A 16,421-nucleotide genomic window follows, 5' to 3' on the forward strand; every position below is an offset into this window, starting at 1 on the left:
ATTTCACCCGATAAACAACCTCATACTTTAGGGGGCAACTGTTATAGACATTTTTGTGCCTTATAGCATTGAGCATGAAATGTCCATAATCTAAGGGATCCAAAGTCCCTAAACATGTTGTTCCTACCCCTAGAGGAACAAGGCTAACAAACCACAGCAATTCACAGAAGTTCTCCACCAGAAACTGCTCAAAAACAAGTCAATTCAGGATCATTTCAGTGGCTACACTAGCTGTTTGCGCTGAATGTCAAAGCCAACACTGGCTACCTGTGTTGAATGTCAAATGGAACACTGGCTACCTGCGCTGAACGAGAATGGACATGTGGCAAGCTCATTTCTCAAGGTGTCAAAACCCAGGAAGCTTCCAAAATGACACTTGCCTCAGGGAATTCGACTGGTGATGAGTAAGAGGTTCCAAATCTCCAAGTGGAAGGAAGAACCTCCAAGTGGACTCAAGAATTGACAGAGGAAGAGGACACTAGTCAGATCTTAAGCTGACTCATCCTCTCTCCAAACATCTATATATGGATCTCTCCTCCATGAGATCTAGGAAGGCCAAAATTTTGTTATTGCAAAGAATTGCTGTTGGTTTGAGACTGGAACTATTGGGTGCTTAATGCTTTGAAGGGGGTGAAGATAGGAATTCCATTTGCTGGGAAGGAGATGCTGGATTGGAGCCCTGTGGGTTGTATCTCTTCCTGAACCTTGTTATTCATCAATAAAGCTATCTTGGTTTCTCCTATATACTGGTGTATTTTTGATGTGTGAATGCATTAGTATGTTTAGTTTATTTCTAATCCTAAACTAGTTATGAATATGAATCCATGTCTTGTGTAGTGTTCTCTTCTTGTGATCTTGCAGAAACCTCTTGAAGCTAGGCGAGCGAGAAGGCAAGTAGCTGGGAACTCTCCAAGAGAAGAGAAGCCGGATCGAGGGACAAACGGAAGACATCGGTTAGTCCATCTATCTCTCTCTCTTCATTCTTAATTCATAAAGGAAGAATACTAGAATAGCTGTCTCTGTTTGTTGCTAAGGCACTGTCACACCTTAGGTGGATAGGATCGTCCTGCATAGGCATTTTTCCCCACAACAGAAATGACTGTAAAAGAAAATAAAAGCAACAGATGATCAAAGAAGCCTTATGGCCTTCTCTTCGGGCTTCAAACTCCTATGATAGTCACTTGGACACTTGAACATAGAAAGTAAATTGGTATATACAACGGTGGTCAGAATTTGCATAAATTTCTTCAAGTACAGTAGTGCTTGAGAAGCCTACCATTGATCGCTTCTCCTGAATAATCTTCTCCATTCAATTTCTCCAATAGAAAAGAATTCTTCCCTCTAAAAGCTAAAATTCTATATGGTCCTTTCCATAAATTTTCAAACTTGCCATGTTTTCCTTTTTCTTCATTCCTCACATCCCAATGAATAAACACATCTCCCAAATTGAAATTGTATTCTTTTGTCTTTTCATCATAGATCTGTTTTATTCTTTCATGAAGTTTAGAATTGTTTGAAAAACTTTCTCCCTAGTTTTCTGTAAATGGATCATTTGATTTATCCTTCACTGCATATCATTTGTTTCGTTGTCCATTTCCTGCAGAATTTTCATGACCGGGACAACAAGAGATGAAGGAAAAACAATGTCAACCTCGTACACCAACTGGAAAGGAGACACACCTACGGATTTATTAGTATTGACTCTGTTTTCCCATAAACCATTAATGAGATTTCTGTGCTAGTTCTTCTTACTGACTTCTAAAACTTTCTTGATGATGTTGATCAAAGAATTGTTGGATGATTCAGCCAGATCATTCCCTTGTGGATGATAAGTAGTGGAATGCCCCAATACAATATGATAATTTGCAAAAAACTCCACGATCTTATTTGACTTGAAAGCGACGACATTATTAGTGATTATCCTCTGTGGGCAGCCGAATCTAGACATGATATTATATTCAATAAACTAAATGATAACAGAATCAGTAGCTTGCCGGGTTGGGATTGCTTTAATCCATTTTGTAAAATAGTCTATGGCTATCAGGATCCATTCGCATTGTGCTGATGATGAAGGATGGATCTCGCCAATAAAATCAAGACCCCATTACTGGAAAGGACCTGTGATTGAAATGGGTTCTAAGGGTAATGGCAAAATTTTTATTTTTCCTTGGAAAATTTGACATTCATGACAACTCATCACTATTTTATATACATCAGAAAAGAGAGTAGGCCAATAAAAATGGCTCTCAAAATTTTGTTTGCCGTAGTCTTCCAGAAATGATGGCCACCATAGTCTTCTTTATGGAAATATCTCATTACATCCTTTGCTTCGTTTTCTACCAAATAGTTCAGCAACACCCCATGAGGGTCTTTCCAAAATAAAACAACATCAACAATACAATATTTTGAAGATTTCAACTTTAAATATCTATTTTTACCTTTAGGTACTTCCGGTGGAGGATTTAAATTCTGCAACACATAAACAATGTCGGAATACATGGAGATGAAGTGAACATGTCGGATACTTGTAACTATGAGTCTTATTCTTCTCCTTCTTCTTCTTCAGAAAGTGGAACAATCAAATTGATATCTAATGCATGCAAATTAGATTAAGCCATGAGCTTAGCGAAACCTTGTCCCTTGATGCATTTTGTAGGCTTTATCTCCAAGTCATACTCTAGCATTGTTGCGATCCATTTTCCCCGCCTACCTTTTGGATATGTCTGCATAAGAATATCTTTTATAGCTGATGTGGTAATATAAGCAATGGTGTGAGACTGAAAAATATAAACTTGAAAATATTTGAGAGCTTTCACCAATGCCAAAGCCTGCTTCTCAATTATGTTGTATTTCAGCGTTGCATCCCTTATTGTTCTACTGAAAAATGCTATAGGTTGTTCATTTTTTTGATCTTTCTTTTACACTAGGACAACTGCTAAGGTATGCTCAGAGGTGAATGAAAATATGATGAAATCTGAAGTGTAATCTGGACTAATCAGAGTGGGAGTAGTAGATAATGCAAATTTGACTGCATAGAAAGATATATTAGCATCTAAAGACCATTTTACCTCGCTTTCCTTTTTCAGCATGTCTGTCATCTCTTTCAAATGTTCAGCGAGGTTGGTGATGAATCTTCTAAAAAAATTTGATTTTTCCATTAAAAGACTAAATTTATTTTTTGTTCCTTGGGAAATCTAATTGTTGAATGGCTTGAACTATTTTAGGGTCAATGCGAATGCCATCCTTAGAGATAATATGTCCTAGCATCTTACCTTCTTCCATGGCAAATAAGATCTTCTTTGGATTAAGTGATATACCAAATTTTCTATATTTCTGAAAGACAATTCTTAAATGGTGTAAATGGTCTTCATCAGATTTAGAAAAAACTGTGATATCATCTAAATAAATAGCCAGAAATACATCCTTTTAATTGGCGAAAGCTATGTCCATAGATAGCTAAAAAGTCGCTCCTGCATTCTTTAATCCAAATGGCGTCTTGGTGTACATGAATGTACCCCATGGTGTTGTGAAGGCCGTTTTAAGCTAAACATCCTTATGCACCAAAATCTGATTGTGCTAGGAATATCCATCTAGCAATGACATCCTAGAAGACCCAACTACCCTCTAAATAATATGATCCATCTTTGGCAAGGGATAATTATCCTTCAAGGACACTTTGTTAAAATTTCTGAAATCAATGCAAAGACGAATCTCCCCATTCTTCTTTCTCACCAACACTAGATTTGATATCCATTTAGAAAATCGAATAGGAACTATGATACTAGACTTATAAAGCCCATTTACCTCTTTTTCAATTGATGGCAGCAGCTTAGGATTGATCCTCCTCAGTTTCTGGTGAAATGGATTTTGATCAGGCTTGACTGGAATAGTGTGATGAATGATGTTCTTGTCATACACCTTCAACTCTAAATAGTCCCAAGCAAATACATAAAAAAATTCAGCCATCAAAGTAATGTACTTACTTTTCATCTCAGGAGATAAGGACTTTAACAATTTGACCATCATAGGCTTGTCGGATGCACCAATGTTCACATCCTCAACACCTTTCTATGTGGGAACCATGTTGGGATTTTTGGCAACATCGTCTCGATCAAACAAATCTTCCAAAGGTACAAGACCTCTTGGAATGTTATTGTCATTCAGCTGCAATATTTCAATCTTAGTTGCTTCAATTTCTGGATCATTCATATTAGATTCATCGTAAATTCGAGAATTCTAAAATTCATCTTCCATCTGCAGAAATTATTTATATGTTTGTCATCCCAAAAAACCTTCCACTATCTGATATTATCAAGAACAACTGGTCGATGTTTAACATGAACTGAATACTTCTGATTGGAATGAATGGGAATCTTCACCATACTAGCTGCAATAGCAAGAGAATCAACTATAACATTATGAGTTCTAGGAATAAGAGACAAAGTATATTCTAAAAAAGTTTTAAGGATGTCAAGGACAACATTGCGATAAGCTCTCATTCATGGATGCTTGGCCTGGTATTCCCCTTTCACTTGTTTGATTACCAACTCGAATTCGCCATAAACATAAATTTTCTTTGCTCCCATCTTTTTTAGAATTTTGAGGCCAACAAGCAATGCATCATACTCTACCTCATTGTTTGAGAAATCAAAAGCTAACTTATAAGAACTCATTCTTACATTGCGTGGAATTTTACATGAATGATGCAATGGACCATGAATCTAGACACCAATCCCAGCTCCTTATTTTCCCAATGCACCATCAAACCCCATGGTCAAAAGATCATTTTCTTCATCCAGAAAAAGAAACTCTAAAGGCTAAACTGTTTGATCTTTTGGAGGATGACACGTTGTCTCAACGAACTCTATTTTCTGCACTAACTCATCAATCCTTTCAAGAGAATTTTCAGGCTAAAATCATTCTTCATTCTTCTCTTTTTCTTCAGCAAACAAAACTTTCTGCACACTACTTATGACATCTAAAACTTCTGAAATTTCTACAAGCTGAATATCATCATCTATTGAATTCATATCACTATACAAAATGAAATAATCTAGATCAGTATGTACAACATGTATGGGGTGATTTGTTGGTTTTTCTTTGCTACTAATCATGAATTTCAACTTCTTCTCCATATAGAGTTTTCTAAGGTGCCCAACTACTGGAATAGTAGCCTATGAAAAGTCAAGTTGTAATATTCCTTTCAGCTTTTCCCCCCAAGATCGTGAAAGCAACATACCAAACCAAGCAGGGATACCAACGACCACTACATCCATCAAAACGTTCTTGGCCTGAATTTGGTCCAGGGATACTACTAAATATTTGATAAGGCCAAGACATTTCACTCTTCCTGAATTAAATGAGTAGAGGTCATGATAAGGTCGGGTGATACTCAGTCCTAGTTTGTACATAATGACTTTTGGCATAATATTATGTGAGGCACCACAGTCTAGCATGGCATTATGGAGGATGAAATCATGAATTTTGAGACTAAGATAAAAAGGTGGGATTTCACTATCTTAAGGACATGCCTCTAAGGCTAGACCAAACAGAATTGCAGGGTCATCATTGACAACATTTACTGTGTCTGACATTTGGTCTACCTTCAACATTTTAGCAATCTGAAACTTGTACTTATCATTCTTCACTAACTCGGTTAGAGGAATTGAAACTTTCAACTTAGAAATTTCATTCTTTAAACTAAATATATTAGATTTTGTTTCTACCTCTTTTGCAACAATGTCCTTCTTTTCAATTTTCCCTTTAGGTTGAGATTCCTTATTATGATTTTCGCTTTTAACCTCCTTATCCTTTCTCGCATTGCTGGTAGAGGCTTCATTGGTTTTATCCCGACTCAGTATGACAATCTCCTTTTCTTTATTTTGGTTTGTAGGGGCTGTTTCTTTGCTTTTTGTATCTTTATGTGCATTCTACCTCTTCGGATTCAATGTAACAGGTACATTTCTATTCCTTAAGTTGTATTGTTTCTGCAAATTACTAAGAGCATTCCGATATCCTCTTTGGTATTCTTCAGTTTTCACTACCCATAGATCATCACTTGCAATTACAAGATGCTGATCATTTGGTATAAAAGACTCTTCAGAAAACTGATCTTCCTCAGTTAGAAAGCTGGGCAGCTCATCTTCTTCAAAGAAATTATTTGCTTCTATAATTTCCTCTTCATCTTCTCTCTTGCCCTTTGGTGTAATTCTACTGAAATGGAGCTCTTACTTGTCCATGAGGATGCTAATTTCACTGCTCTTTCTGCCTCTTTTTGAACTGGTGTTGTTGTTGGCCTCAGAAATTCAGATTCCTTACTGAAGGTGCTCCGCTTGTCGATCTGTTATAGACATTCTGTCCATAATTCTTTCCATGGTTTTGATAATCTTGTCCAGCCTTACATCTGATGATGATGAGGGCTCTTCTTTAAAATCAACTTTCTTCTCAAATCTCTTAGGCTTTGATTTATATTTCTTGATGAGTAGATTAGCTTCGACACTTATTGCATTTCACTGCATTTCTTCAAGATTTGCAGGGTCTCTCTCCCTACGCTGATATGCCATGTCTGGGTCGAAGGCATTAGGATAGTGGAGAAGTGTTAAACCAGGAGGAGGTTTCATATCATTAGGGATGGAATTATATACCATATTAAAGCTTGTTGTCAATTCTTGGACAATATCATTTTGATTTTTTTCATAGAATTGTACTCAGCCAGAATCTTAAGTGCATTTTTATTTTCTTGCCATTGTGTTAGGAAAAACTCTATCAACCTCTGAAATTTATTGATAGAATTAGCAGCCCAATCGTGAAACCATTTCTTCACATCTCCAGAAAGACTCTAAGCTATGATTCTCATTTTAACATCTTCCTCATCAATCTCTTCAAGATCAATAAAATCTATTAATTTGTCGACATGTTGCTGGGCTGTAATTTCTGAACTTCCATCAAACAGAGGGAGTCTTTGGCCATAGTTTTGAGGTAGAGTAGCAAGTTGAGCATGTAAGATTAGAGGAGCGAATCGTGCCATGATTGCTGGAGGAAGTAGTACATGTACTACAATGGGCTGTGTAGGTAAAGATGATGACACTGATGGAGGTGGTGGAGAAAGAGATGAGGTGGCTGATGTATTTGGAGGTGCAGTAGAGGATGAAACAATAGATAGGTATTTAAGATGATATTGAATGTAATATTTTCCAGTGGTGATTTGGATTTGGTTAGCTAGACTTTGGAGTTTATCAAAATTTAACCACAGTTCATGATAAGCTTTATAAAATAGGGATTCCGAAGAATGGAGATGAGAATCAAATGGAAAAGGTTCAAATAATACTTCAGAGAAGAAAGACTCAGATTTTGACCTTAAAAGAGAGTTCTAACTGAATATCAAAAGGAAGGTTCTCAAAAGTGAATAAATTTTTAGGCAAAGAAGTTGTCCTTTTTTTTCGAGCTGCACTTTCAAAGATATGTGACTTGAGTTTTCTGAGTAGTTTTTCAGGGTCATTAACAATAAAAGGTGGATTTGGGTCAGGATTTGACCTAGTATGTATTTTAGGAGCTAAAATTTTTACACCTTAAACTTGATGAAATTTGTAAAATCAACATATCTTTAGATATTGGAAGTTGTCACCTACAGAACTAGTCTTCTTGAAAGCTCTAATAGAATGAATCCCAAGAATGATTTATCAGTCGTTTCCCCGACAACGACACCAAAATGTTATCCTCTACAATGTCCCAGGCTGAGGAGGAGATCGAAAAAGGTAACCTCAAACCACTTTCAATTTAGTAGGTAGCCCTACTAAACCAGATAGGGATCTCTCTAAGGATTTCTCAGTCAATGAAAAGAAAAGAAATGGATTTTAGGCTAGATGTATAGGTTTTTTTTAGTTTTTGGAAATTTAGGTTGTTGGACTAGAGAATAAGAGGAAGCAGTTAGGTCAAGGTATCAACGTTTGCAGTAGTAGGCATAAAGAGGAAAAGATATAATGTTTTGTGGTGAACTTAAGATTTTGTCAATGTAGTATAGGTCTGAAAGCTTAAGAAAACATAATGAGCATGTTTTAGCATGAATTCATTAATCTAAAGGAAGAGATACATAAACATGATTTTCCACATAAACAGAGCGTTGAATCTAAAGAATTATTCTTATATGACTGTAAGGAAAACCATATGAATAAATAAAATCATGTTAAGAGGTATGAATTCATCAATAATAAACTGATATGAAAGGAAAACAACAACACAAACTCACTGCACAAGTATTCCTGAAAAATAGATGCAACTTCTCCTTGATTAACTCTATGAAAGCATATGGTACAAGTCTCTCCTTAGAATTCCAACCCTTCTCTCTAAATGAGAAATGATAAATAGACTCAATCAAACAACTTCCCCACCTTCAGGAGTCGAATTCCTAGGTGGTGGAACTATTTCCAAGATTCTCTCAACCAACAAGTGAGAGTGAGAAGGTAAAAAACAATCTCTTCTCTTAGACTTTGATTTGAGTTTTTCTTCCTTTATGAGACCTATTTAACCATAAAAACAACCTATCATGCCTATTTATTTATGATTACACCATCTAAACTTCTAACTACTGAAGTTAGATCATGAGTTCAACTTTGACCAAGTCAAACAAAAAACCTGAGAAATTACACAGTGAAATTTTTAAATAAAATCTCAGAAATTTGTAGAAGTGCAATGCCAACTTTGAGGCGACTTTTAGGTGACTTCCTGAGGTCAAATTTGAGATCTAAGAGAACGGTAAACTATCCTACCATGTATAGTTCCAAGATCTTGAATTTTTGAAAATGACCCATGGGAAGGCCTTCAAACTTGATTCTCCCAAGGTGTCTCCAAAAGCACAACTCCTGTGAAAAAGAGTGGCAGAATGATGATTTTTGACTTCTTTGTCTCCTTTTTCTCAAAATCTAAGCCCTGTATGAGAAACATGATGAAATATATTTTGAGAGGAGGTCATCATATTTCAAAAAATGTAAGCCACTTGTCATTTGGAGCCCTAAGGAAAAAGCGCAGTGCCAAGGTGCCACATTTCCGTGACTAGTTCAATTTCTGAATTTTGCACCAAAATTATTAAAAAATGAAAAATGCTCAGAAATCCTCCAAAATTGGTCATGAAGTGAAAAAGAATGTGTGTCATGCTCTCATGAATTCTTCAATAAGCATCTCCAAGTTATCCCTCTCATTTTTGTCTTTTAGGGTTTCTTTTAGCTTGTTTTTCAATTTCTTGAGCTTCATGTTGCAAATCATGTTTCTAGTCTGATAATGGTGGGCCATGTGCCTCAATAGCTGATTATTCCTATTGGACTTATCAAGAAGTTGCTATAGGTGACCATTAACCTTACTTATCCAATACTCTCTATCTACATTGATCTCCAAGGCAATTCTGTCTTCAATGTCTAAGTCTTCATCTAACAGGTTATGTCCTTTTTCTTTCTTCAATGTCCTTTTGAGTCATTTAGGCCTTGGCCTCTTCTTTCCAACTTGTTTTTAATTTCCATCATGTTCATTTGGCTCCAAAACTACTTTACCTTTACCTCCTTACTGTAATACCATAGATTTCTCTTTCTCCATGATTAGTTGTTTGGCCTTAAGTTAACTGTTTTCTTGCTCAAGGAAGGTAATGATGAATCTTGCCCTTGCCATATTGTCCATGAGCTCTTTTATTTGAGAATATTTCTCTTTGATAATTTTTTGTAGGTTTGAAGGTTCATCTGCTAACTCTAAGTCATCTAATTCAAAATCATGTTCGATTGGCTCTTCATCCTATACATGTGATCCTTGTTTTGCTGATGTAGAGGGCTTGGCCTTTTTCTCAACTTGAGAAGTAAACACAAGCCTTTTTCCTCTTTGATATATTATGGTCACCTCAGGTTTAGGTGCCTTGGGAACCTCCACTAACTTGCTTGATGATCCTACCTCCACCTACTGCGTTGATGTATCTAGATGATGATCTAATGAAATAGTTTCATGCCACTACAAAGTTGTTGCTATGAAGGAATCACATGCCATCTGAATCCTTTCTGCCAAATGATGGAGGACTACAATCTTTATTAAGCTATGATGAAAAAGGATAGGGTGATGCTCTTTTTCTTTCATTTGTACCTTCTCAGACATTTTGATAAGACTTATACATAAATAATTACACACGTTGAGAGGTTTTAGAGTTGTGAAATGCATTAGAAGCCTAATGTGGTACCCATACAATTTGGAAAATATTCCCTCACAAGTGAAAAAAATCATTATAACCTTCATCAATGGCCCACACGTTTCTAACAGGTACCTGAATGCGATGATCTGTGAATGAGCTTCTCTATAGGGTGATTTTAAGAAAGGTCGATATTGTTCAAGGGCTAAGCTCATTCCTTTGAACCAATACTCCCCATGATCAGGTATCCCTGTGGCAAGAGAGATGGAAGCTACTGAGAATGTAAATTCAATCCGCTTCTCTGTAGGGTGATTTTAAGAAATGTCGATATTGTTCAAGGGCTAAGCTCATTCCTTTGAACCAATACTCCCCATGATCAGGTATCCCTGTGGCAAGAGAGATGGAAGCTACTGAGGATGTAAATTCAATACCTACTATGATGGCCCTTTCCCCTTTCAGATTTGTAGCAATCCAATCAGTGAGTTTCTCATGGAAACCTACTTCACCCACCCTTTGACAAAACCCTAGGCAATTGACATCTTTAAAGCAATGTTTAATGAATGGTGAGGAGTTGATTTCATTGTAGTTAGTAGGCTCATACCTCAGGATCCTCCCTCATTTATGATGTTTTATCTTTTCTAATGGTGAAGAATATCTCTCCATTTTGATACAAAACCCTAGTTAATAGGAAAATGGAAAAACAATGAGGAATGAGTGAAATGATGAAATGAGGGAGTTACAGAAGGGAGATGATGATAGGGGAATTTTGGGAGATGGATAGGTGTTATAGAAAACTTAGGAAGTTTAAAAGGGGTGAAATGAGAGAGAGATGAGTAGGAGAATTTAAAAAATAGATCTGCTAGGAAATTGTCCAAAATGATAGGTATGAGCTAGGGTTTGTGAAAAGGTGAGGTAAACTGAAGGTAAATGAGTTGATTAGTGAATGATATGGTGATTTACACACACAGATATATATATATATATATATATATATATATATATATAGGTATGAGATGGAAAATTTTAAATTTTTAAATTTCATATCTAACAAAACCATCATTTTCACTAGCTTTGAAGCATGAAATTTCACATAAACCCTAGATGAAGAAAAACCACCATTTGTACTTTCTTTGCCAAAGGAAAAAGTGAGTAAGATGATGATACTTACTTGTATAACAACTTAGAAGAGAAAAGAATATAAATGAAAGCTTTAATTTGAAGTTTGGGTGAGTTTTGGCAAGTTTCAGGCTACTATGTCCCAAGCGCAACGCCGTTGGCAAAAGCACAACGCAGTTCATGGAAGCATAGTACCACCTCTAGAAACGTAGCGTAGTTCACAAAAGCACAGTGTCGGAAGAGTTTTTCCAATTTTAGCTAGAAAACATGTGCTTTTTCACCAAAGTCGAGGAGAGCTCAATGAACAAAGGAGGTAAGGATGCAAATGAAACATGTTTTGGACTTTTTGGGCTTTTATAGGCACAATATGATCTTCTTTTGAGTGAAAATGGGCCCCACATACCTTTTCAAAACATGACTTTCACCTTTTTAAACTTGGGCACTTTGGAGACTTGAAAACTGAACTTCTCTTACCTTTCTGGACAGTGAGACTTCTTCCTTTTGGAACCTTGAGATTGTAACCATGAAGAACTTATGAAATATCATGAAAATTTATTGAAAAGAGATGCTTATCACAATTCATCCTATGCCAGATTTTATGCATGAAATGAAGATGGACCTTGAAACCCTAATGACCTAATGAAAACATCAAACTAAGTGAAATGGTGATGATGATGACTAATATGATGAAGAAATTCTCTTTATTATGATACAATCATATGAGTGATTTAAGCGACCGACATGTGATATTTTTTGAGAGAATAGAGACATGCCTAAACAAACTAACCAGTGACCAAATTTTACTCTCAAAACCTAGTGACATGATAAAATTTGACCTTGAGACCCCTCACAAACATGGTAAAAGCATATTTGATCATTGGTGACAGGCATAAAATACTGACACTAACACCCATAAAGCCTCAAGAATCCTTTCTAACCAATCTTCTTAGTGAAGTTAAACAATCTTTGTTAAGATGCCTTCCAAAACCTTATTTGTAGATTCCACTTGTCCATTGGCCTGTGGATGATAAGGAGTTGATTTCCGGTGTTTAATTTTGTATTCCTTCATGATTGAATCAACTATATTTGATGTAAATTGATACCCCTAATCAATAAATATCTCTCTAGGTACCCCAAAACAAACAAAAATATCTTCAAAACGAAAATCCACTACTGATTGTTCATTAGCTTTTACCAAGGCCTTTTCCTTTGCCCACTTTGTCACATACTCTGTACAAACTAATATGTATCTCTTCTTCTTTGGTGATGGATAATGGTTCCCTCAAATTATAAGTCCCATTTCTCAAATGGTTCTACAAGAACTTGTGGATGAAGAGGCATTTCATTAGATACAACTGAACGACCCATTCTTTAGCAACTATCATAGCTTTTCACATACTTTCAGGTATCTTTAAAGGGACTTCGCTAATAGTGTCTTAGATAGATAAATTTGTAGGTTTTAGTTTTATCTAAAAAGTGTCCTCCACCTAGCTCATCATGACAAGATTTCAATATTTATAACATCTCATGTTCTCTAACGCATCTACAGGTGGCCATAACTAATCCTGTATAGAAAATATCTCCTTCAATCTAAGAGTACCTAACACTTTGTGTGATTAATTTCTATTTTTTTTCTTGATGAAAGGTTTGATGGAAACTTCCTAGTAGATAAACAATTGGCAATGTCAGTGAACCAGGGTGTTATAAAAAGAATTGCAAATAAATTTTCATTGGGAAAGCTATCTACTACAGGAACGGTTTCACCGGAATTATTGATTCGAGAAAGGAAATATGATACCTAGTATGTCGAGCATCGTGATATTAAATTCCTGTAATAGTAGCAACCATCTTATGATTATGCCATTTGTTATATTTTTTTCATTAGATATTGAATAAAAAAATGGTCAGTATGCACAAAGACTTCGTAACGTGTAATGTAATTGTTGTAGCCAGTTTTATTTTGTTCCAAAATATAAAAAATCATATATGTAAAAACATATATATATGAAAAGAATAGAAAAAAAAGGAATGGAAAGATGTATAAATGGTAATGGAACACTTATATGTAATATTTTTGGAAAACATAATGTTTTGGTCGAATATAATGTTGACTCGCTACTTTTAGGGCTCTAGGAAGCTCTCCTAGGTTGTAGCTCGAAGATGCATGGTAACATATAATCTTCAATATGGTTCTAGGAACTTATTGGGATGGGTGATGGTTTGGTTCAAACCAGATAACCACTTCTACTCTGTTTTCACTCCAGTCATGCATGAACACCCTCAGACTACAAGGCTTTAGACCACCAATGCTCAACAATTTGGGAATTAGGTGAATAGATGAAAAATACTAACCACACCAGTAGATGCATACATAATGTACGATGTCTAGTTGCAACTAGTAAAGAAACTTGCAAATCTAATCTATCAATGTAGAGATAAGATGACAATTATCTTGCATTAGATACAGAAGAAACCTGAGTGACCTACTCACTGATACATTCAATTGTCTAATCCAGAGATAAGATGACAGTTATCTAGCATTAGATGTAGAAGAAATCATGAATACAACACTTCAGGCACAAGCTTAGAACAGAGGAGAAATGGGCATTGAGCAATTAATAGCAAAAGAAGCTTGCATTGCTGAAAATGAAGATGAGACGCTGCAAGTTACGAAATATCTACAGTCTCCAAAAGTTGAACCGAAACACAATTGTCAACCCTGATTACATCTTTCTTTCGACTATTTATAATCTATCATTACAATGGCCCGTCGCTGTTTAGGGATGGAGGGGTCTTAATTGACCACCAACTACCATTAACTATTTGATAGCATATTTGAACGTAGTTTCTTTCTTCACTACGAAAACCTGATCAGTTCTGGTACTGTGCTGTCCTCTAGGTGGTCGGATTGATCATGGCAGTGGATTTCCATGACTGTTTAATTTGGTTGCTGAGTCGTTCTGTGTCCTATTCTCCTCTGGCCATGCTCTTCTTTTAATTCAGTTTCATGGTCAGACTGTGGCCAGAATGATAGAGTCGGCCATCTTCTTCTTCGCGTAATAGACAGGACGTGGGGTATGGAGTGCATGGGCAGATGAACGGTTGTGAATGATCGTGAATGGTGGCCATCAGATCAAGGGAGGTGTGTGGTGGGGATTGGTTTTTGGAGGTTAGCGGTCATGGCGGGAGCGGAACATGTCTGGGCTGTCGGATCTTCCGGCAGGCAGATCGGACAGTTATCAGGCCGTGGAGATGCGTGGACGGTAACACACTGGGTGGTTTTGTTTAAGTGGAAACAAATTTTATCGGGCGAGCATCGGGTGGTAAGAGGAAAATTTCAGAACTCGCCCGACGCCATTCAATGGACGACACGTAGCGGTGGGTAAAGAGAAAAACCACCCTCATCGGGTAAGTAATTTTCATGCTTGTTGTCCGTGCGATATGGGCGCTGACCATTAGATCTGGTGGGGTTGATCTAATGGTGGATAATGATCGGGCATGATGCATTAATCGGTAGGAATGTGGGCCATTGGATCGGCAGGAAAAGATCAACAGCGGAGGGAGGTGAAATTACGAGGCGCCCTCAGGAGCTGTGCTGATGGTGCGTATGGTGAATGGGTAAGGTTTTATGGGGGTTTTTGGCTAATTCACTTGGGGCTAAGATTAAAGAGGGTTTTGTCGGGGTATGAAGGTTAATTTAGGAAATGGGATGGGTAGAGTGTGAGCGGGGTAAAAGAAGAAGGGGAATGATGGCCCATGTGGGACCCCTTTAAGAACAGCGAAGTAGACCAAGCCTTTCCTTCATCCTTCAAAAAAAAGTCAGCACTGCATCTCAGGGCTAACACTGGCTCCTTCTGGGGATGAAATCCTCCCTGTGAGGTTTCAAGAACCATAGACCACTGCCTTTTACATAAGAAACAAGATCAGAAATATTACCTAGTATTCCATTGGGCATGGAGTCTATCTAAGCCTACACTAAAACTTTGAAAAATAACATATTTACAATACTGAGGCCTGAAAGCCTTAAACAAAATAAACTTTCAAAAACTGCCCATTGACCAGGCCATCAAAAACAACTCCTCCTTCCTTTAATGCATTCCTTTTGAGAAAATAGTAACCAAACTGATAATTGACCCTTTTTACCTTTCTATGAAAGGTTTCTTTCTCTTGGTCAATGTGCATATTAACCAATTCATCAAAGACTTGCAAAAGTATATTGATTTGACCCTCTACTTCAAAAACCTTCCAGCATTTGATATTATCAGGTAGAGATGGTCTATGTTTCACCCCCTGTCTGTATGCTTTCAGCCTTGGATGTTTTGATTGGGAGGTTTTGTACACCTGTTGAATAGTAGGGTCTGCTTCATACTTTGCTACGTCATTTGTGACCTGAAAAGTTAATATGAAAGATGAATCAATTCATTCTTGTGTGGGGGACACAAGGACTTCCCCTGTTCCTACAGCTTCCTCAGAGCAAGCCCCATCAGAGAACATGTCCCAAACCTATGGGCCTTCTTCCTCTATGATCGGGCAAACTGATTTTTTAAGCTGCGTAGAGGCCAACTGATAAGGCTCGGTAATGTCAAGACTGAGCTTATCCATGACAGTCTTGGGCATTGAATAATGTCTGACTCCAATTTCTAGAGGGCAATTGTGATGGATTCCATCGTGGATAGATAGAGAAACATAGGGTGATGGGGAGCTGTCTTCACAATTTTCAATCATTGGGCTAAAAATAATAGTTGGTTGGTCATCTTGTAGATCTACATGGTCAGTGGAATCTAGGATGTTTTAAGGATCAAGAGCCTCAAGGATAGATTTCTTGAAGGACTAATTCTTCGCGGGTTCAATCAGGGGCATAGGTATTCTTGGCTTCTAAGTTTCTGATTGAAAACTGAAAGAAGAAGGGGACTTTACAAGGCCTCTTACCTCTATGGCTGGAGATTTGAAGATGATAGGATCAACTATTGGTTGCTTTTGCTTATTAGCTTGATGTTCTGCAGGGACAACAACTTTATGAACAGGAGATTCCTTGACATTATCCATCATTGACCTCATATTATATTGGTGCTGATTTTCAGTTTGTAGAACAACTTTACCATCACATTCTTGGTTGATCTGGTCATTGAATAATGCCCTCTCATAGGAA

This window comes from Pinus tabuliformis, chromosome 6, assembly GCF_031772625.1.
Source record: "Pinus tabuliformis cultivar Carrire ecotype Pingquan chromosome 6, CPIR1, whole genome shotgun sequence".
In the NCBI taxonomy this organism is placed as follows: Eukaryota; Viridiplantae; Streptophyta; class Pinopsida; order Pinales; family Pinaceae; genus Pinus; species Pinus tabuliformis.